The sequence below is a fragment of the Siphateles boraxobius genome, unplaced genomic scaffold (assembly GCF_051911475.1).
Source record: "Siphateles boraxobius isolate OS27281-9 unplaced genomic scaffold, OSU_SipBor_1 52, whole genome shotgun sequence".
NCBI lineage: Eukaryota > Metazoa > Chordata > Actinopteri > Cypriniformes > Leuciscidae > Siphateles > Siphateles boraxobius.
Genome location: NW_027509164.1, coordinates 697,803 through 719,054, shown reverse-complemented (window position 1 = coordinate 719,054; position 21,252 = coordinate 697,803). Strand labels below are relative to the sequence as shown.

The following is a 21,252-nucleotide window of genomic DNA, read 5'->3' as shown; positions in this document are numbered from 1 at the left end:
CAGTTGGTAAATGGCGCAGATTATTTCAGTTCCTCAAAATACCAACGCTCCAGCAATTCGCCTGATCACACCTCGTTTTCAGAGCAGCAGCCTAAGGGCGCACAGAGGAATTTGCCATTTAAACAATGTGGTGTATAGGACGAGAAAATGAAAACTGCGTTGTCCTGAAGTAAAAACATTTGTGTTGCGCCTGGCATTGCACTGAGCTGGGCCTTTATTGTCAAATTGTGTATATGTTGGCCTATGACACAATTTAAATAATGCAGATATTTTAAAAAGTAATACAATTACATGAACTGTTCTATATGGTGTGTAAAAACATTTATTAGAAATGTTAGTATTGTACTTACCGACTGCTTGGAGTTCGTGGGCTTTATTTCAAGTATGGTTAGCGAAGCAGTGTCTTTGGGAGGCTTGTGAGGGAATGGTATTTTTGTTACTTCAATGGTGGTCTGCTTAACACATTGGACATCGAAGTCGTCTTTCTCCTTGAAGCCTGTTGTAAAATCAAGGTGTTTGTTATTGTATTGTTGAAATTACATGTGAAAAAAGTATTAAAAATTCTACTTATTATTATTATTGCAAAAACACAATATTGTTGTATTGTTATTATTCAATTATGTATGTTAGGTGTGGGTTATACTTACTTATTGTTACTGATTGTCTTCTGGGTCTGCTTGTGGTTTGTTGTCCATTTTGCACTTTCCCTGGATTGATTCACAGGATTCAATGATCAGGGTCCCGTTCTTTGTACGTTGCTTAAAACATCCGAGATCAAATTGCGCGTTCATGCGCTGGTTTAAAAGGGGATATGTATGATAGTAGAAACATTGATCAGCAATGCTGCTATTGGCTGCTCACCGTGGCCAAAGAGCGCGCTCAGTTTTTCTCATAGATATACCTGTGAGTTTTTCTACGCAGCAGAGCAAGAGTTATTGCTTGAAGGTTATTCTGAATTTGAAAGCTTAAAGGCCATGGTGCAGGTTAAACACCACTGTCGATTAATGGGTACATTAACTACAGTTTTTGTAGTTTTTGGTAAGTGACGGTTATTTTTTACGCAACTCGGCGATGACGTCACATAAGGTAGACGTGGTGGAAGGTAGCCTCAGCCTTTCGTTTTGTTTTTGCTCTTCTGATGATTTTCAGCTTTCACTTTCTGTAAATTGTGTAGTTGTGTATAGCGATATGACCCAGCACCCAAAATACTATCAAAACACTCCAACACAGCTTCCATTCTTCGCGAAAGATGGATAAAAAGGCGCACATGAAACAAAAACCTTGAAAAAATATACGGATCCGCCCAAATCACAGAGATGCCGATTCGCACGGGACTAATATTATCACTGGACCTTGGTATTCGGCAAAATATAGTAGGTAATTTGCGGGGGAATTTTTACTTTACAAATTACAGACATGGCCGATTCGCACGGGATTAAGATCTCAGACAAACTCCGCAATTATTACAAATGACTAGAGGTCACTAGGTAATACTTATCCCGTGCGAATAAATAAATGCATCGTCAGAGGAGAATGACTGGAGAGTTGGTGAAGTCTCCTGGTGAGTTGCTACCATTTAGAAACGCAGCAATGACCGCTGGAGCTAGTAGTCTATGAACAGCAGTGCATTCAATAACAACTTTTGTTTTTACTGTCAGTGAATAGCATCGAGTGAAAGTCAACATTTTCTTTATATCTAGTAACAGTGATTATGTCGTTGGCTCAGATAAGTACCCTAAACTTAGTCAGAAGATCTATAAATAGAAGGTATATTATGCTAGCTATGGGCTAGCTCGACAGTCCCACCTGTGAACCCCTAGTGTTTATTTCTAAGCTTTTACCTTTTTCTCCGGTGAAAATGTTGTTTGCAAACGTAGCCGACGCCGAGTAGGCTGGTCATGTCTTCAGTGTGATTATTGTTGATTGTGCCAACTCGTTTTCCTCGTGATTGATTGTCATTGACACAGTCAGGCTTACCGGGAGAAGGAGTGAGTAGTAAGCGTCTGTGTCGCTGTGTTTGGCAGGTGTCTGTGTGGGCGGTGTCGTCCCATGGAAACTGTGGTGGAGAGCTTCTGTTGTAGGGAGGTGAGCGCGTTTTGGTCGCTGGTTGAGGACCTCACCCCGATGATAAATTAAAATACAAAAACTACCGAAAACACTGACTCACGACCGCTGAATACCAACCTACTCAGCACTGAGCTGAGCTGACGCAGAGCACACATACAACTCCCTCGTGTGACGTAAAATGACGCGATGCTGAAAAAAAGCGTTTTTTACGAGCAGTCAAAGAAATGCTCACTTTATCTACTAAATTGGTGCCCTTATGTTGTTTTAAAACATTTTAAATCCTGCATTAACTTTTCATATGGTATTTTCATACAAGGCTATGAATTAATTTAGTTTTTTTTTTTACCTGCAAGATGCCCTTTAATTAAACCCCAGGGAACTCCTCAAAGTGTGCAAAAGCCAGGAGAGAGGGCTGGCAAAAAGTAGCAGACAAAATAGTTTGTAGTGACCAAGTTAAATGTTTTTATCAATTATTACAGTATATATTTTTGTATTTTAATCATTTCTAAATAATTAATAACTTTTTTCATTATAATGTCAGAGTCACCACCCACTACTAGAACAACTAAAAGTGAAGTACTATAATGTTCTACATAGTGACTTTTTAAAAGAGACTAGGAGTAGTACAAATTATCATTGTTAATAAATGTTTGCCTGTTTATAAAAGCAACCAAGAAAAAGGCTGAGAAAAAAAGAAAAGAAAAAAACAAACCGGTGGTGGTCCTGCACCCCCACATAATACCCCGGCATTACAGGTTATTATTGTTGTTGTTATTATTATTATTATTAGTCATTTTCTGTGAGAACTCAAATGAAATAATCATGTGCTAAATTATAGGATACATTGTATTTTACTATTCATTTTTAGTATTTATTCTGTTAGATGATAAAGCAAAAGCCCAAATCAATACCTCTTCAGGCTTTTCACATTAATGTTTGTTCATTTAAACATATGCTTAACCTACTTTATATAAACAATAAGCATAGGAGCAATTTTTTGCATAGGAGCAACTTGTATAAGGGAGTCAGTTCACCTCAGGGTGCATGAAGTCTACCATGACCTTCCCAGTGACGTGGCTCCACTGATAACAACAATGGCGATAGCCAATAATGTACCTCTGGTTGACTCGGTGTTCGGAAAAGTGCAAGAAGGAAGTGTGTTATCGTATCACATGCCAGCAAAGACCTGTCCACACACAGATGCCCCTTCACCCCTCAGTACATCCATAAACAAAAATTAGCAAAATGCATACCCAAATGTAATATATTCTTAACAGAGATGGAATCGTTGAGGAAGTCATTAAAGTTAATTAAAAATAAAAAGAATGAAATTTTGTTTCATTTTGTTTCAAATTTCGAAACTTCATGGAGGAAAATAAATACCATATAAATACTCAACATTGTTCAGGGGAATGCACGCTTCAACAGTTTATTATACAGATAAGTTAATCGCGATTGTCACAGGAACCAAAATTACTTTTTCCATGCATCCTGAATTCAGTGTTGCACACGGGAAGACAAGTCTGCAAATGTTTGTACGTGCTGCTCTGTGTACTGCTTTTATGCATCGATGTAAGTCCACAAATATATCTATATTCATCTGGAATATATTATCAGTGTTGTGCAAGTTACTTCCAAACTGTAATACATTATACATTACTTGTTACTGTTATTTAAAAGTAATTCATTACCATACAATATTACTGTCTCAGAATTGTAATGCGTTTTTTTTTAGCTACTTTCACCAAAATAGCTATACAGTAGTAGAACTTAACATTCTAAGGCTGTAACGATATAAATTCTCAGAAAATGCATTTAATACCAATAATATTGAAACGTCTGTTTATTCATAGGCTACCCCCTTAAAAGAGTCCAGACATTAGAAAAATATCAGTCTACACATGCGTTTTATATTTAATATGAGGGAAATACACACGCATCCATGTGTGACAAAAAAAATATAATATATATAATAAATATATAATATATTTTTTTGTAATTCTGTGAATTACACTGCGCAAATCAAAAGTAATACTACCCACCGGATGAAGAAGGGTTGGCCCTCCACAGAACATAAAATATTCATTTTATTTTATTTTTCGTGTTCGCATTTATGAGGAAAAAACAATGTAAGGACGTGACAGTTCTCCGTTACGGACGCGACCGCTCTGAAGCGGCACTAAAATACTGTTTTAAAACTTTCACAGAGACCTCAAACAGAAGACACAAAGCCTTTCTTTAAAGTGAATTTCGATTTGTACTAATTGTATTTTAATTTTAATAAATGTTTCATCAACCAATTGCCTGGATTTAATAAATAAGAAGTAAATATCAGACAATAGATCTAATCACGACGCGGAGGCGCCTGCGTGTGAACTGGAACTCGTCTAGTTGAGTAAAGTTGGCGATAAATTCACAGATTCGAAATTCCCGGGTCAATAACTCGTGAGCTAAACGTTGTTACTACACAAATAACCCCTCTATTTAATCGTAGTAACGTAGATAAGCAGCTACAACCTAATTTTCCTCGAAACGAGCTTTCCTTCGCAATGGATAAAATACATTGTTCTCTATATGCGCATGCAGCTGAGAGACAGATCCGAAGGGACCGTCTGCAAAGTGCAAACCCCGAAAAGCGTTACTACGAAAACAGTCAATAACTTCACTGTCACACACTATAGTGTCACCAAATTCAGTTTACACACAACACTTATTTTAGGGAAAAAATATTTGTAATTGAATATACTATTGTAAATGTATAATTTTAATGATTTTTATTATGACAAATATTCAATAACTTCACTGTAATTCACTGTATTGTTGCCAAATCCAGTTTACACATCCTTGCTGTCCTCTTGGTTATACTACAAGACTTATTTTCGGGGAAAAAAATATTTTTAATTGTATATACTATTGTAAATGTATAATTTTAATGATTTTTATTATGACAAATATTCAATAACTTCACTGTAATTCACTGTATTGTTGCCAAATCCAGTTTACACATCCTTGCTGTCCTGTTGGTTATACTACAACACTTATTTTCGGGGGAAAAATATTTTTAATTGTATATACAATTGTAAATGTATCATTTTAATGCTTTTGATTAGGAAAAATATTCAATAACTTCACTGTAATTCACTGTATTGTTGCCAAATTCAGTTCACACATCACTGCTGTCCTGATGGTTATACTACAACACTTATGTTTTTATTAGATTTTTTATTATTACAAATATTCAATAACTTCAGTGTTACGCACTGCATTAATGCCTTATTCAAATACATCACTGATGGACAGTAACTTGATCTTTGTTGGAGACAAAGTTCAAGTTATTGCTTTTGCAAGAAACACATTCTTTTTTTTTCTTTTTTTTTGAAATGCATCATAAAAGAGCTTAATTTTTCAGTAATGTTTATTCATTGTTTATACAAACATGAAAATCTATGAATACAAAACCTTACATTTTCTGTATTTTTCTATATTTTCCAAAATTGTAAAAACGTCTCAGGTTACGTATGTAACCCTGGTTCCCTGAGAGGGAACGAGACGCTGCGTTGAGACGCGGTGGGAACGCTCTGCGTGATTGCGTCGTGAAGCACGTGTATAATCAGTCCAATGGAAGAGCAAGACGTCATAGGCGGTGACGTCATAGACCAGGAAGCTATAAAGCACACCAGAAAACAGACCGCGACAGCTTCTGAAAAAGCCTGAAGCAAGTCGATCAGGGCATGCAGGAAGTATGGCGGGAGAACGCAGCGTCTCGTTCCCTCTCAGGGAACCAGGGTTACATACGTAACCTGAGACGTTCTCTTTCAAGGGAACTCGAGCTGCGTTGAGACGCGGTGGGAACCCCATACCCACTACGCCATAAGACAAATGCCCGTTCTGTGTGAAGTCCTTGCGCACACTAGAAGCAAGCAACCTAGCCCCGGGCGTGGTGAGGTGTAGGTCATAAAATCTGACAAATGTATGAGGTGAGGACCAGCCTGCCGCATTACAAATATCCTGAAGGGAAACACCCGAAATTAAAGCCTAGAGGCAGCCATACTCCTAGTAGAATGGGCCTGAACAGCCACAGGTGAACGCTGTCCGGCCGCTTCATAAGCAAGTGAGATAGCCTCAACTACCCACTTGCTCATTATCTGTTTAGATGCAGGGCAACCTATCTTAGGTTACCCGAAGCAGACAAATAATTGTTCTGATAAACGCCACTGAGCAGCTCTGTGGACCTAAGCATCCAAAGCCCGGACAGGGCATAACAGATTTAAGATTTTCCTGATCTGGGGTATTAAAGGTGGAGGACAGAAGGCCTGGAGCACAAATGACCCGCACATTTAGTAGGGACCTAGAAATACAACCCGATCTGGGGTGAAGAAATACTACCACCAACCAGGTGGAAATCCAAGTACGTGCAGGCCTCAGCCTCATGTACCACGGAGAAGACAAAATTAAGGATCTCTCCTCAGAGATAGCCCAGCAAAGAAACATTCATTACAGAAATCAAGTACTGTACCAAAAGGGCAGAAACGAGATTCAGAAGGCGTTCTCTGCACCAGGCAGAGAACAGCATATTAGTCTTCTCGTGGAGGGAGCTCTAGACTGGAGTATGGTCTCCACGACCTCGGTCGAGAAACCTGAATCTATGAGCTGGGCCCCCTCAGAGGCCGAGCCCACAGTATCCACAACTCCAGAGCTCCCAGGAGCTAAGATATCGGGAAAAGCGTATAGGTGTAGTGGCAACCACACCTATTACATTACATCCAGTCCAAGCGGAGCTGGATGCGTGAGGGAGAAACACAAGGGCAATGCATTGTACAAGCGATGCGAAAGGTCGACTTGTAGTTTGACCGAAGTTCTCCCTAAGAAGCTCCACCACCTCGGGGTGAAGTCTCCATTCCCCGGGCCACAGCCCCTGCCTCAACAGGATATCTACTCTGATATACGAGACCATCAGTGTGTTGTCCGGACCCTTCGCCGACCAACCACTCATGATTGCCCCCGACTTGTGAGGGAAACATCCGTCGATAGCATTATGCGTCGACAAGAAGCCCCCAACACTGGGCCTGGGCAAGGAACCAAGGTTCTTCCACATGACCGAGGCACGAAGGCATAGCCGCGTGACCTTGATCATGCGAAAACGGATTTCCCCTCGGAGAAAACCCCTTGGTCCCGAGCCACCACTGCAGGGGTCTCATGTACAGAAGGCCAAAAGTAACTACGTTGGACGCAACTGCCATGAGCCCCAGCCAAAGACCGTTCACCGAGCGGCCACTCATGACCGCCCCCCATCCTGTGAGGGAAGCATCCGTCGATAGCGTGATGCGTCGACAAGAAGCACCCAGCACTGGGCCCTGGGCGAGGAACCAAGGTTTCTTCCACATGACCGAGGCACGAAGGCATAGCCGCGTGACCTTGATCATGCGAAAAACGGATTTCCCCTCGGAGAAAACCCCTTGGTCCCGAGCCACCACTGCAGGGGTCTCATGTACAGAAGGCCAAAAGTAACTACGTTAGACGCAACTACCATGAGCCCCAACAGTCTCAGAGACTGTTTGCAGTGAGTGACTGACCTAGTTTTACATTCTTTACGGCTGTGAGAATCGCAGAAATACGTGCATAATACTCGAATCCCATAATACACCTAGAAAGTGGTCCTCAAGCTGGGAGGAGTACACTCTTTTTGGTGTTGAGGCGCAACCCCAACCTCCTTATGTGGGACAGAACGACATCTCGATGTTGAACTGCCAAAAGCTCGGACTGAGCTAAAAATCAACCAATCGTCGATATAATTTAATACGCGAATGCCCTGGAATCTCAGAGGAGCCAGAGCTGCATCCACGCATATTGTAAAAGGTGTGGGGTGATAACCTAGGCCGAATGGAAGAACCCGATACTGGTATGCTTCGCCCCTGAAAGCAAACCTCAGGAACTTCCTGTGATGAGGATGGATAGATAAGTAAGCGTCCTTTAAGTCTATTGTGACAAACCAGTCCTCGGACTGAATCTGTGACACAATCATATTTAGCGTAAGCATAATATGCTGTTTAATTGACGCAGGTCTAGAGTAGGACGCAACCCCTCATCCTCTTTCGGAACAATGAAGTAATGGCAGTAAAACCCTGACTGTCTGCCGGGAGGAGGAACCCCTTCTACAGCTCCTTTTGCAGAAGTGTCAGTACTTCCTGCTCCATAACCAAAGCCTGCTCGGGGTCAACCACAGTGGGGAGGACCCCTAGAAATCTGGGCGGACAAGAACCGAATTCTGAACCCTTTCCTATAGTGTGCAGGACCCACCGAGAAATATGTGGCAGTAGTTACCACGCTGCCAGAAATTCTACTAGGGGAACCAGTCTCTCAAGACTGGCCTCTGGATTTGGTTGAACAGTCAGTACGGTGCCCTGAAGCGGCGAACCGGCAGGGAACAACCGAACTGACCGTTCTACGACCCTCCTCGGAGGATCGTTTGGGGACACTGACACCTCGGTGCCCTGAACGGCGAACCGGCAGGGAACAACCGAACTGGCAGCGCTGCGACCCTCCTCAGAGAGTCGCACCCCAGAGGGCGCCGAGGAGAAACGATTTTCTCAAAAACCATCCCTACCCCGGAGGGGACCACCCTTTAGAAGCCTGATAGCCTTGGCATCAGGGCTTCCTATTGTCCAAGCTTTTTTAGAGATAAAATAGTCCTCAGATCTTGCATATCTCTAACTGGCTAGACTGCTACCGCCACCCAAGTCCCCTTTGATTGTGGAGGAGCCCAAATGGCGATGCTCGCTGTGCTGCGAGGAGCTTAGTAGACTGAGACTGCTCCGCCCAGCAGTCTCAGGAACATAGATTGGTGAGGAAGAAACCTCTGGAACACCGCTGAACGGTTTATTCTTAGTTTCTTGAAAGCGGAGCATCCAGAAGAACAGACATAATTTTATCTTATTTCTCTTTACTTTTAAATCAGAAAAACGTATATATATATATATATATATATATATATATATATATATATAACAGTCCGTGGCCACCAGCAGGAAAACAACCGAACTGGCCGTGTGCGACCCTCCTCAGAGAGTCGCCACCCAGAGGACGCAGAGGAGAAACGATTTCTCGAAACCGTCCCTCCCCAGTATAGTTTATCTGTTTTTGCACGACGCAATTCTCGAATAGCGTCAGTGCTGACAACCTCACATTCATCCATGTCTTTATAATTTACCCACCAGCGTTGCCTAAAAATTTTTTTATTTAGATGGCTGGTGGGTAACGTCGGGGTCAAAAATTATGACGCCGACTCGGGAGAGAGAAAGCTAGCAAGCGTCTCTTTAACCCGAGGCACTGTCATACCATGATACTTAATACCCATAGCATTACTATAGTTAGACGTAGGGCATTAAACACATAAAATAGAAACCGAGTTATTCCACGATCTTGACACCTCAGTGTGGTGTGGAGATAGGGAAAAACGGCAGTCCCCGACGAGGAGGCTGAGATACAGAGTTTTTCTGTTTTTAGATTTATTTCATCTAATAAACTCCTTATTTTCACTCTCATAAAGTTCAGCTGGCCAGAAAATATTTAACTAGCAACAACACTAGATAAACCTCCTTTTAAAGCTCCTCTTTATTCAACAGAGTTATGAGCTGACTTATTTATTCATTTATTGAAAACTCAAACATCTGCCTTTTCTTAATATCTTTATTTGTTTTGTTCTCTTTTTCTAAACAAAACACTAACGATACCAATTCCTCGGAACTGGAAATCGCCAGCACTGGATCTGGCAGGTGAAAGCTGAGATAGGGCAGAGCCCGTCCCAACCCCCGCTGTCAGATCCGTTTGCGAACCCCAAAATGCGAGTCGCCGCCGTGCATCGGCAACAGCGGGACCCGCGCGGGGAGCGCGAACCGAGCCGTCCTCCTCGAAGAACGCCCGGCGGGAGCGGAGCGTCCTCATGGACAGCTTCTCGCAATGCTCACAGTCAGCGCCCTCGAGAACTGACTGTGGCATGCTCCACTCCCAAATAGTAACAAAAAGCTGATGTGTGTGTCCCCACCCGTGATATAACGTGGGCAGGGAACAACACAAAAGCTGCTTGCTCTCTTTCGCCATAATATATATATATATTGCAACTTGACAGACAACAATAAATATGACAAGGACAGAATACACAGATCGCTTGCTGAAGGCAACAGAAGCTGTCGCGGTCTGTTTTCTGGTGTGCTTTATAGCTTCCTGGTCTATGACGTCACCGCCTATGACGTCTCGCTCTTCCATTGGACTGATTATACACGTGCTTCACGACGCAATCACGCAGAGCGTTCCCACCGCGTCTCAACGCAGCTCGAGTTCCCTTGAAAGGGAACTACTTTTTTTTTTAAGTGTGCATGCTTGTCTCATGGCTACTGCCTATAAGCCAATCAAATGATAGTTGTAGGGGGTGACTAAACCTTTTAGCAACTTTCAATTAATCTCTATCTGTAGAGATCAATACATCAATATTGCTCCTGATTGGCTAGTGAAGTCTGGTAGAGATGGACAATTTTTTTTGTCTGTAAAAACTACGTTCGAATCTTTTCATACATTTTGAATCGTCTGACATTTTTTTCTTCGGTCAAGTTCCATCGGTACATGTAAGTAATCTTTTGTTTTTGTAGCCTATGTATTAATGTAGTTAGTTGAATTACTCTTATATACCGGTTCAGACTTAGACACAAGTTTTGTCTAACTATCTTTTGTCTATCTTTAGTCATTAATCAAATTATATACTTGAATTGGGGCTGCCCATCTAATGTTAATTTAGTTAGAAAATAACACAATTAACAAAATAACTCGCTAAAAAAATGAATGCGTTTTTCAATTCAGAGGGAGTGTGAATATTATATTTAAAGGTAAATTATCTATTGTCATTTGCAGGCTCTTAACGAGTTAATGACGAGTGCTTGACATTTTCATTGATATTAGCACTTCATGAACAGGAGTACCAGTAAGTGATTGACGTTTCAGCACTTCGTGAACAGGGACAGCGACCCTAGCGTAACACAAATTCCTGCCGCGCATTTGTCTTGTTGAAAAACAAGCGTAAAAAACTTAGTTAGAAAGCAGTTGTTTTTAATTCAGTTGAATTAATAGCAACAATTTGCAAGGCAGTGTCTTGTAAATAGGCATTTCATAAATAACTAATTGTACAGTAAAAATAGGAATTTAAAAGCTGTTTACTAGTAAATGTACTAAGTGACAAAGTAATTTATGTTTGGATATTTTAATTGATAATAAAAAAAGAGTAAATTTAAAATGGGTTAATAAATGAGATATTAAACAATCAAAAGCAGTTCAAATAAAAAAAGAATACAAAAAAACAAACAAAACAGGTGCACCATAAAAAAAGCATGAATGCATTCATAATTAAATAGTGTAATTTAATGTTGAAAATGCATTTTCAAAATATTAATAAATAACTGGATTCTCAAAATGGATCACCATTTTTTTTTGCTCTGCATATTGATAAATAAACGTGCATTTATATGTAGGCTATATAAAAAGGGACATATGATCACCCTATGTATGAACAGGTCCTTGCACAGTTATGATTTATTATTATAACATTTGGTATTAAATTAATAAAAGGCTTTTTTGTGGTATCTAAATGATTCTGTCTGCAACAATAAGGCAATGTAACGTATTTTGGGACGTTCTTTCAGCAAATATCAATATGCAATTGTCATCATGTAATGTAATCATGTTGACTACTGAGTAATCAACATGAATTAATAAAAAGATATGTACTTTATCTGATGAATGATTTAAATCGATGGACAGCCCTAAATCATTTAAAGATTTTTTTTTTAAAGTGCCTACTGTATCTTTACATACATAGGGCCTACTTGTCTTATTGGCAAAATATTTTACAGCACAAACTGACTGTATCTTGACGAAAGGTTGAAGGTCTGTTCCCTTTGTCCTAGCTCCGAAAGGCAATTTGAAACAAAATGGGTCGAGTTAAAAAAGGACAGAGAGTTCAGAGGAAAAACTTGTGTGCAATGGCTGGTGGAATGGATGCTTTGGTCAGAATAATGAAGAGTATTAACATTTCAAAGAGAGATACAAGTTATTCCTCAGAAATCTGGTCTGAACTCTCTCAGACTCTGTTTGGTCAAGATCATAATAAAAACCGTCATTGGCTATGGGTCATGTGGACCACAAATCGAAATGGAGTAAGAGATTTAGTTAGTAAAACACAGATGAATGATGCTCAGGTAATGGATCAAAAAGCAACTGATTGTAAAACTGAGGAGCCATCAGTATGCAACACCGACAAAACTAATGAAGAGAGACATGTTACAGAAGCATGTACTCCAGACAGTGGGACGGAAGAAAGGAAGCAGTCACAGATGTTGAGGAAGTATCAGACAAAACTGATACAGAAGATGAACAGCAGAATGTGTCATTAGAAAGCAGAGTCCTATCTGAATGTGGAAAAACAGGGAACAAAAAACAATCGAGAAAGATGACAGTGGTTTCAAAAAGGTTCATAATTACAGTGAACAAAAAGAAATGGCAAAAAATTGTTCCACTGCACGGTTCAACGAAACTGAGACAACCGTGGACCCATATATTGTACAACAGTTTCAGACAGAAAAATCCCTGTTGTACCCTTGCCTTCAAGAGCAAGCATATTATAACTCATCAGAGCCGGAAAATTAATAGTCCATATTTAATTACAGCAGTTTGTACATTTCCATCCTGCAGTGCAAAATACTTCTTTAAAAAGAAAAAGGAGCCAGTGGGAGACAACCCAGTGAAGATATCTGTGCTACAAAGAGGAAAAATTGCACACAAAAAAAGTGAAAGAAAATTCAGACCAGCATCAAACACAAGAAGAGGGAGAATTGCAAGAGCCCTACACAAAGGAGTTAGCCAATTCTTCTACAGAAAACTTCAAAAAACACCCGTTCCTGAACTAATTTCAGGAAACATAACCCGAAGTCTGAACAAAAATGTCCTAAAAGTGATAAGCTAGGAGTTTAGAAAGAGTAATAGAATTCATGACGACATGTTCATTGAGATGTACCTCACTCAAAATATCATGAAGGAATGTGACATCAAATTTCACAAAATGCCTGGGTACACTTTCAAGTAGACCCCTTCGGTGTGCACATGTACACTGAAACAGGAGTAAGCATAGTTGTGCAAGACCTAAGAAGGAAGACTCCACTGGCCTTATACCTAGATGCTACAGGAAATGTTGCATCAAAAGTTACTGGTCAGACCAAAAGAGTCCTTTACTACTCTCTCACTCTGCCTGGATGTGGTCAAAATGCACCTTTCCTCACCGTCTGTGAAATGCTGACAAATGAACACTCTATACCACCAATCACATTCTGGATTGAAAACTGTCACAGTACACAAAACTAAGAGTTCATCAGATAGAAACAGACTATAGCTGGACACTACTCCAAAGTGTTCTTCTGGCATTCAACCGGGAGAGCATTGTCAGCTACTTGGACAGGGCTTTTGACATTTGTTCAAAACTGAAGACATGGAAGGATTTCAGAGCATTTACAGTGCTACACATTTGTTCTGCACGTGTGCTGAAAGCTGTCTCTCAGTCATTTGGGAGAAAAACGGCAGACAAAGGTTTGAAGGATTTTGCAACATCTGCATTTGCCAGGTTGCAAAACATTACCTCAATGACCACAGCCCTCAAAATCTTCCGGTCACTGTGCACTCTATTAATTGGGAAACACAACACCAGTACTGTCAGAATCAATCTGAAGGCCATGCAGGACTTAATAAAAGAAGGCAAGATTCCCGACATGGAAGAGACTGACAATTTACAGAACAGCCCCTTAACTCAGGAAGAAAATGATGTGGACAGAACAAATGCCCGCACAATTGTTGGTAGATCTCCCTTCACATACGAATTCAAGAATGTCTTGAAGGAGGTACAGGAAGAGCTTGAAAAAGAGGATTCCTACAAATGACGAAGAAAATGCGTACTTCTGCCCAGGCATTGTTGATGTCCTTTTTGACAACTATCTTGGCATTTTTCCTTATTAATGTCTTATTAATTTATGTGAAAACAGTTATGTTAATGGAGGCCGAAACTATCAAAAATTGACAGTATGTGAGCCCTTTACTATGTTAAAAGGACCAAATGATAATAAGTCATGGGATAACTTAAACATTTTAATTATAACATTTTAATTATTACTTTATGCATAAAGGTACCTTGAAAATGAATTATGTATCATAAATCAACAAAAACAATATTTGTTACTTAGTAGAGAAGTGAAGATAAGTATCCTCAGCTGAACAGAGCTGATCACACATGTTCTGTTAAAAAAAAATAATAATTGGTAGGATTACAGAGAAAATTGTAACAATTATACATTTAAATTATACAGACATTTTAAGAAAGAACTTATTTACCTGTTGAGAGTGTGTTGACAGTGTGTCTTGAGCTGTAGAAAATCAGCTTTGACACCTTTGGATTAATGGTCCCTATTCATTTAAAGATTTGAGTCTTAATGGAATGGTATAATGATATGTAATTTTTTTTTCAACAGTATCTTCATGCCCTTTCAAACCACATTTTTGTGGTTGACCCTATGCATGGGTCAAACGAAGTGAAGGACTCCAAAAAGGCCTGCTACAAATTTGGGTAATATAAGATGGATTATGGAAACTATTGGAAAGTTATTAAAAATGGAAATGCAAATCACTATAATTTTTCTTTTTAGAGAGTATTTCAAGATGCGACGGAATAGACTTGGAAAGGAGGACTGGGTTAACATCAAGTGCCAGCCTGGAAAGATAACCCACACTTTCCAAAAAGATGCTACCAGTTGTGGGATCTTTGTGATGCAGGTAATTCTATGAAACATATTAACATTAGGATAGATGTGATAACACGTACTGTATTTTTACTGTATAAGACACAATACATGTTCTTATGCCATCCGTACAGATGGCCGAGATGACAGTGATGGAATTTCCAAACGTTCCACAGATGTTTGAGATTGACTCATCAAGGCAATCTCTTCAAAATCTAAGAAGAGAAATGGCTGAAGACATTCTAAAAGGATCAGGTATCATTGTATATATTACATTTATGTATACTTCTTTCAAACTTACAGTTCATATGTATGTATGTATATATATATATATATGTATATATATATATATATATAACATTTATTTTGTCAGTTCCAAACATCGACTTCTGTTCCTTCTGTGGGAATAAAGACGTGCCAAAAACTGTGGATGCTGTTTGGGTGAGATTTATACTTTAATTGTTTTAAACTGTACAGTAGATAATGTAGTGGATAATATGTAACTACAGTAACTATTTAGATTCTACAATGATTTACCATGTTATAGAATGATTTACCTGTTAAGGAATGACAGAAGAAGGATGCAATTGCAAAGAACGCTGTTTAATATCTCAAAACTGTATCAAGGTACACACACACACACACACACACACACAGGACGCAACACAGAGGACTGGTCGAGCGGTCACCAGCGCTGGATGGGAGGTGACGCAGGGACCTCGGTGGGCAACAGGAGGTGGTGTTCTGTGATCCAATAGTAGTGCTCTGTGATCCAACGGTAGTGCTCTGTGATCCAGTGGAAATCCCAATGCGGGGCTCTGTGGTTCAGTGAAGGTGAAGACAATCCAACGATCCGACACGACGAGAGACACGGGGAATCCACAATCCAGGAAGACAGACACGGGAACAGGACCAGGAACACGCCAGGGAAACCATACAACGATCTGACAACATGAGACAGCAGTTACTGACATATAAAGGGACAAACAAGTGGAACCAGCTGGCGCCGCTAATCAAGGTTAATCAGCGGCCACACCCACACTCACGCAACAGCACGCCGGACGAGAGAGAGACAGTGAATTGATCAACCGTGACAGTACCCCCTCCCCTAGGAATGCCTCCTGGCATTCCCAGATGGACTTACCTGGCGATTGTAATCATCGATCAGGGAGTGATCCAGAATGTCCCTAGCAGGGACCCAACTTCTCTCCTCCGGACCGTAACCTTCCCAATCCACCAGGTACTGGAATCCGCGTCCCCTCCTTCTCGAGTCCAGAATGCGATTCACCGAATAAGATGGTTCCCCATCTACGAGTCGCGGCGGGGGGGGGAACCGGGACCGGCGGATTAATGGGTGCATAAAACACAGGTTTAATTTTGGACACATGGAAGGCGGGATGAATTCTCCTGTACGCAGGAGGAAGTTTGAGTTGGACTGTCACCGGACTAATGATCTTGGTGACAGGGAATGGGCCAATAAATTTAGGAGCAAGCTTGTTAGAAACGGATCGGAGAGGGATGTTCTTAGTAGAAAGCCACACTTTTTGACCAACGACGTATATCGGAGGCTTCGACCGGTGGCGATCAGCCTTAGCCTTGGTGCGCGCCCGCACTTGGAGAAGAGTCTCACGGGCTCTAGTCCAAGTGTGGCGGCACCTCTGGACGAAGGCGTGAGCAGAGGGGACCGCGACCTCGGATTCCGTACTGGCAAAAACTGGTGGCTGGTAACCTAAGCTACCTTCAAACGGCGTAAGGCCCGTGGATGACACTGGTAACGAGTTGTGTGCGTACTCCACCATAGAAAGTTGTTGGCTCCAGGAGGAAGGATTCTTGGAAACCAAACATCGCAACACTCTCTCCAAATCTTGGTTGGTTCTCTCGGTTTGACCATTGCTTTGGGGATGAAACCCCAAAGAAAGACTGACAGTCGCCCCCAGTAACTTACAAAACTCTTGCCAAAATTTGGACACAAATTGGGGACCTCTGTCAGAAACCACGTCTATCGGGAGGCCATGTAAGCGAAATACGTGATCAATGACAGTTACCGCTGTCTCCTTGGCGGAGGGTAATTTGGGCAAGGGAATAAAGTGAGCCGCCTTCGAGAACCGGTCCACGACGGTCAAAACGACCGTCTTGCCCTGGGAGGGCAGGAGGGCGGTGATAAAATCTAGCGCAATGTGGGACCAGGGTCTCGAAGGGACAGACAGCGGTTGGAGTAACCCATCTGGGGGTCGATTGGAGGATTTACCAGTGGCACAAACCGAGCAAGCCAAGACAAAACTGCGGATGTCACGAGCCATAAGTGGCCACCAGAATCGTTGCCTTACCAAAAAACTGGTGCGATTAGCTCCTGGATGACAGGCCACACTAGAACAATGCCCCCACTGAATCACGTCGGACCGACACTCCTCTGGCACAAATAAGCGATTCGGTGGGCAATCGGGCGGAGGCGTTACCCCTTCTAAGGCCTTCATGACCTTCGATTCGACCTCCCACCTGAGAGTGGAGACGACTAAAGTCTCGGGTAAAATACACTCGGGAGTAGACAGGCGTTCGGATTGGTCAAAAATACGAGATAAAGAATCGGGTTTGATGTTCTTGGAACCCGGGCGGTACGAAAGAGAAAAGTCAAAACGTCCGAAAAAAAGTGCCCATCGAGCCTGCCTAGAGTTGAGTCTTTTGGCGGTTCTAATATACTCAAGGTTCTTGTGATCGGTCCATACGATAAAAGGTACCCCTGACCCTTCTAACCAGTGACGCCATTCTTCCAGTGCTAACTTGACTGCCAACAACTCTCTGTTACCAATGTCATAGTTACGCTCAGCAGGTGATAAACGATGGGACAAAAACGCGCAGGGATGCACCTTGTCGTCTGTGGAAGAACGTTGGGAAAGAACTGCTCCTACCCCCACCTCTGACGCGTCGACCTCCACCACGAACTGACGTGATGGATCAGGGGCAACGAGGATGGGTGCCGAAACAAAGCGGCTCTTAAGTTTAGCGAATACAGTCTCAGCTGTATCGGACCACCTGAACGTCGTTCTGGGGGAGGTCAAGGCAGTCAGAGGTGCGGCTAGTTGGCTGAAGTTGCGAATAAAACGCCGATAAAAATTGGCGAACCCCAGGAACCTCTGTAGGGCCTTACGGGAATCTGGACTTGGCCAATCAATCACAGCCTTAACCTTGTCAGGATCCATACGCATTCCCTCAGACGAGACGATGTATCCTAGAAAAGGAACAGACTGTGCATGAAAAACGCATTTCTCCGCCTTGACAAAAAGCCCATTCTCTAACAACCTCTGAAGCACTCGTCTGACGTGCTGAACGTGTTCCTGGAGAGAAGATGAAAAAATCAATATGTCATCCAGGTAAACATATATGAATTGGTCGACCATATCTCTCAACACGTCATTGACGAGTGCCTGGAAGACCGCCGGGGAGTTGGACAGCCCGAACGGCATGACCAAGTATTCAAAGTGCCCCCTAGGGGTATTGAACGCGGTCTTCCATTCATCGCCCTTCCTTGTGCGAACCAAATGATAAGCGTTACGTAAATCCAGTTTTGTGAAGACGGATGCCCCCTGTAACCGCTCGAAGGCTGAAGACATCAACGGTAAAGGATAAGTATTCTTTACCGTGATGTTGTTCAACCCCCGGTAATCAATACACGGTCGCAGAGATCCATCCTTCTTCCCCACAAAAAAGAATCCCGCCCCCGCAGGAGATGAGGAAGGACGAATGAACCTGGATGCTAGAGAATCAGAAATATATTTCTCCATAGCCTCCCTCTCTGGAACAGAAAGTGAATATAACTTGCCTCTTGGCGGAGACTTACCCGGCACTAAGTCTATGGCACAGTCATAGGGACGATGCGGAGGAAGAGAGGCAGCACGAGACTTACTGAACACTTCCCTCAGGTCCTTGTACTCCTCGGGCACGTTCGACAAATTCACCGCCTCCTCCTGGAACACAGAGACTGGTACAGACGAACAGGTGGACAGTAGACATGACTCATGACACATATTACTCCACATAGACACAGAATTGTGACCCCAATCGACTCTGGGATTGTGTTGTGTGAGCCACGGGTGACCAAGTACAATGGGTGTAAGTGGGGAGTCCATGAGGAGGAATGTTATTGTCTCAGTGTGATTGCCAGATGTAGTGAGAGTGATGGGTTCAGTGGCATGTGAAATGTTAGGAAGTTGTTGTACATTGAGAGCATTGACAGCGATCTTGTGCGTGAGATTAGAAACAGGAATGTGAAGACGTTGTGCCAGTCCAGAGTCCATAAAATTACCTTCTGCCCCCGAGTCCAGTAAAGCCTTAGTGTCGTGCGTATGGGTTGCCCACCTAAGTCTTACCGGGAGGAGAGTAGATGATGATGGTGATGAGGTCTTCTTGGCGGAGATCCCACCCGATAGTAGCCTCACTGTTACTACCGGGCTTGATCTTTTACTGGGCACGAGTGGATAAAGTGACCCGTCTTCCCGCAGTATAAACACAGTCCATGGGATCTCCGCCGTTCTCTCTCCTCTCGGGAAAGCCGAGCTCTACCCACCTGCATGGGCTCGGGATCGGAGATGGGACTGACCGTGTCCAAGTAATCAGTGCGCGTACCCTCCGCGCCGCGAATAGGCTGGTTCTGCTGGAAGCGACCCATTCTACTCAGGCGGGCATCCACTCTCAATGCCAGTTCAATGAGTCCATTCAGCCGAGGTGGCAAGTCCAGCATATAAATCTCCCTTTGGACACGGTCAGCCAACCCATGCAGGAATCTATCCCACTGCGCCTCCTCGTTCCATCGGCACTCTGCAGCCAGGGTGCGGAACTGGATAGAATATTCCGAACACCGAGCCGTTTCCTTGGCGGAGGTCAGCGAGTAGTCTGGCTGCCTCCCTACCCGCTACCGCGCGATCGAAAACCCTCTTCATCTCCTCGGAGAGTGCCTGGAACGAGGCGCAGCATGGGTCTTGATTCTCCCACACCGCCGTTCCCCAAAGAGCCGCCTTGCCAGAGAGCAGAGTGATAACAAACGCCACTTTAGATTGTTCTTGACTGAACGTCTGGGGCTGTAAGGCAAAATGCATAGCACAACGAGTCAGGAAAGCTCTGCAATATTCAGGTTCACCTGCATATCCCTCTGGTGTAGGAAGTCGTGGCTCTTGCTGATGGTGCGGCTCCGGTGGAATGGGTTGAACGGGCGGTGTGGGTGGCGCAGTGGGAAACTCTTAGTTGTTGAAGCTGTTGGGTGAGCTCGGACACCTGCGTCACAAGCGCTTGGACCGCTCGACTTGTGTTGGCGATCGACTCTTGCTGTTGATCCATTCTTGTGATGCTCCTGGCGGCAAAGTCATCCCAGCTCGTAGCGCCTGCTGCATCCAGATCGTTCTGTTAAGGAATGACAGAAGAAGGATGCAATTGCAAAGAACGCTGTTTAATATCTCAAAACTGTATCAAGGTACACACACACACACAGGACGCAACACAGAGGACTGGTCGAGCGGTCACCAGCGCTGGATGGGAGGTGACGCAGGGACCTCGGTGGGCAACAGGAGGTGGTGTTCTGTGATCCAATAGTAGTGCTCTGTGATCCAACGGTAGTGCTCTGTGATCCAGTGGAAATCCCAATGCGGTGCTCTGTGGTTCAGTGAAGGTGAAGACAATCCAACGATCCGACACGACGAGAGACACGGGGAATTCCACAATCCAGGAAGACAGACACGGGAACAGGACCAGGAACACGCCAGGGAAACCATACAACGATCTGACAACATGAGACAGCAGTTACTGACATATAAAGGGACAAACAAGTGGAACCAGCTGACGCCGCTAATCAAGGATAATCAGCGGCCACACCCACACACACGCAACAGCACGCCGGACGAGAGAGAGACAGTGAATTGATCAACCGTGACATTACCATAATATACCACATTGTAGAATGATTTACCAGGATTGTTGCATGATTTACCATGATTCATCACATTGCTTCATCAACATTTATTTTGTCAGTTCCAAACATCGACTTCTGTTCCTTCTGTGGGAATAAAGACGTGCCAAAAACTGTGAATGCTGTTTGGGTGAGATTTATACTTTAATTGTTTTAAACTGTACAGTAGATAATGTAGTGGATAATATGTAACTACAGTAACTATTCAGATTCTACAATGATTTACCATGTTATAGAATGATTTACCATAATATACCACATTGTAGAATGATTTACCAGGATTGTTGCATGATTTACCATGATTCATCACATTGCTAGCATGATTTGCCATGATACACCATGTAATAGTATTATTTACTTTGATTTACCATGTTTCACCACATTGCTAACATTGATGTGAAGTGTCAATAG

The 21,252-nt window shown here is 42.7% G+C and overlaps 1 pseudogene; it reads right to left on the bottom strand.

The window, feature by feature from the left end:
- The window catches only part of LOC143713536 (uncharacterized), a 57,070-nt pseudogene extending 37,519 nt beyond the window's left edge, over window positions 1-19,551 (bottom strand).
- Between the last annotated feature and the right edge of the window lie 1,701 nt (window positions 19,552-21,252).